This window comes from Schistocerca serialis, chromosome 8, assembly GCF_023864345.2.
Source record: "Schistocerca serialis cubense isolate TAMUIC-IGC-003099 chromosome 8, iqSchSeri2.2, whole genome shotgun sequence".
Classification (NCBI taxonomy): domain Eukaryota; kingdom Metazoa; phylum Arthropoda; class Insecta; order Orthoptera; family Acrididae; genus Schistocerca; species Schistocerca serialis.
The window spans coordinates 190,709,794-190,712,889 of record NC_064645.1 but is presented as its reverse complement, the minus strand read 5'-3'; the positions used below and the strand labels follow the sequence as shown (position 1 = coordinate 190,712,889).

The 3,096-nt window shown below is 44.1% G+C and overlaps 1 non-coding gene across 1 annotated transcript; it reads right to left on the bottom strand.

Annotated features, from left to right (window-relative positions):
* Window positions 1-2,675: 2,675 nt before the first annotated feature.
* LOC126417669 (U6 spliceosomal RNA) lies at window positions 2,676-2,782 on the bottom strand. The gene has a single exon (XR_007575747.1). It is a non-coding gene; the product is annotated as a U6 spliceosomal RNA (small nuclear RNA).
* Window positions 2,783-3,096: the final 314 nt, after the last annotated feature.

Below are 3,096 nucleotides of genomic sequence, written 5' to 3'. Positions count from 1 at the left end.
ACAAGGACTGCAGTGGGTCTGCACCTCTGGTGGCCCACCAATACCGTAATCTCTACCAGGACTACAGTGGGTCTACTCTGTGACGACCTACGTACCAATATTCTTGAAAACTTCGACTGACTCTGCGGTTGGTTTGCTCTGTTGTGGCCGATTACCTGTCTGCATGTCAAGAGTCAGCACTGTCTTTTCGTTTGGAGGACACCACTACTTCTTCAAGACTGCATAGAAATCCACTACTTCCGTGTGCATTTTCTTCTACTGCTCAGACTTTGAGAAAAACACTGCTATTTTACTGTGATGAACGATCAGGACTGTCTTTATGGACGGTGAGAAAATTTTAGCTTTTGACCAACATTGTATCAATAAGTGTGTGCCTTTGATTTCTTTGTTATTGTAATTATGAAAAATTTTATCAAATCATTATTGGCCAGTGCCCAAAACAATTTGTAAATTTTTTTGTGGGAAGCATGGGGGCTATGTAAGTAGGCTGTTTATGTTTTCTTATTGTCAACGTTACGTAGCGCTCTGTATGAAAATCACTGGCTGTGCTGTGTGCAGTCTGTGGCTAGTTTGCATTGTTGTCTGCCATTGTAGTGTTGGGCAGCGGCAGCTGGATGTGAACAGCGCGTTGCGTTCGGCAGTTGGAGGTGAGCCGCCAGCAGTGGTGGATGTGGAGAGAGAGATTGCGGAGTTTTGAAATTTGTAAGACTGGATGTCATGAACTGCTATGTATATTATGTGTTTTCAACACTATTAAGGTAAATACATTGTTTGTTCTCTATTAAAATCTTTCATTTGCTAACTATGCCTATCAATAGTAAGTGCCTTCCGTAGTTTGAATCTTTTATTTAGCTGGCAGTAGTGGCGCTCGCTATATTGCAGTAGTTCGAGTAACCAAGATTTTTGTGAGGTAAGCGATTTGTGAAACGTATAGGTTAATGTTAGTCAGGGCCATTCTTTTGTAGGGATTATTGAAAGTCAGATTGCGTTGCGCTAAAAATATTCTGTGGCAGTTTAAGCACAGTCATGTATAATTGTTCAAAAGGGGACGTTTCAACTGGCTTCAGCAGCAATGTCAGTGGTTTTGTTCTTTTTTTCCGTAACGTTTACATTGGGCTGTACTTTGTTCGGTTCTACGCCTCCGACTGGTGCTGGATCCTTCTGCAGAATGCGGGGGCGAGGGATCGCGGCAGATTTCGGAGTCCATCTCCCCTGCCGCTACGTCCCTTGCCTGCGCTTCAACCGACTTGCTCTGCGGTGGCTCACTACTTCCTCCAACACTCTCACTGTCCGCGTGTGTATCAAAACTCGCTTCCTCGCCCTGTTTATTATGATAGCTATGTTGATGCCGGCCGGTATGTTTACTTTCCACCGGCTCACGACTACACGCTGTTTGTTTACGTCCTGGCTCTGTTTGTTGTGGTTGCTGGACCTGTAATTTCTGTCCGGGTAGGGAACTTCCTTCCCGCTGCCGCGGTTCAGGTGCAGGAGGCATGTTGTTTACCGCCGGGACTTGGACTGATTTGGTGTTAATTTTTTATGTCTGTAGCCGGAACTTTAAGTTCAGACGCAACATTACTGGCATTTTTGCTGATATCCCGCTCTTTGTGTGAGGAGTCTTCATTCGGACTATCCTCGTCACATGTTCGGCTCCTTTTGTTAGGCGCCGCCGGGTTAACAGAAGGTGTAACATTTTTAAAGGGAGCCTGTGCCGGTGTTTCTTTCTGTGGTAATGGTGGGAACTCCGCTGGGGCCACTACCGTACAATCTTGAGTACTGACACCCGGTATCGTTGATACAACGCCTTTCACCTGGTTTGTAGTCACTAAATCAGCTAACGTGAGCTTTTTTCGCTGTTGTAAAGAACTTTTTAGAACAATAACTCTCCTTGGACAATCCTGACGCGTGTGGCCACTTTCGTTATAAATGAAACAGATCCCTATCTGACCACTGTACATGATATGAGCCTTATAACCACAAAAGAGTACGTGGGAGGAAATATTTTCCTTGATTTGCATCTCTACTGAACGCACACCACTATAGAACTGCAATTTGTGCTGTGGAGACCACCGTTCGTGCCGAATTTGTTTCAATTCTCCATATTTCGATAAAACGTCTTTGAGAAAACAATTTTCTACTTCCGCTGGCAGGTTAAAAACACGAACATTCTTGTAGTCTATTCCAGCATTACAAATGATGACAGCCCTCTCCGAAATGTCACGATGTCGGAATTCTGCAGTCCCTTCAAATTTCAATAGAATCTTATCCAGGAGCACAGGATTTAATAGCTTCACGAAAAAACAGTATTGATCTGTATCAAAGTAGGCCTATGGACTTGATCGGACGTAATTCCAATGACATCAAATATGCAATCGTCGATTTCCACGGAACTCGGCTGTACATTTCTGGTGGATTTTTCCAATTCAAAACGTAGAGTGCACTTCCTGGTAACTTTTATTTCCATGTTAATCGGTTATTCAGCGACCGAAACCGCCAAAAATAAGACACAAAACACTGTACAAAACACTATATCACGACGACACGAGGACGATACACCTTGTAATAAGAAACACAAGAAAACACAAAGAAACTAAACTGGTTCGCGGCTTGTTTACGCTGCAACGGAGAGGGCACGAGGTACGTGTGTACTCTAGCTCGGCGCAAGGGGAACTTCGTTAAATGTGGAACGCTGCACGCTTGTGCGTGTAATCCTTGCGCAGGGGCCATGCTAATCTCCTCTGTATCGTTCCAATTTTAGTATATGTACCGCAGAATCGAGTACGCCACGGAGGACACAGAGGATCGTCCGACTCCAGGGACTTACCTCTGGCACGCTGCCCGGGAGACCCACATTTCCAACTTACTGTCCCGCACTATATTCATAGTGACCCTGCCTATTATACTCATTATTCGCGGGTTGTTGCCAATTCCCGTAAGATTTCGTGCACTGTTTGTGCACCCTCACAGAAGAAGATGGTCAAATGCCAGTGAGACTTTACTACAAGTATATATATATATATATATATATATATATATATATATATGAAAATGTTATCTGCTTTTTCGGACATGTACGAAAGAACAGATACCATGGGT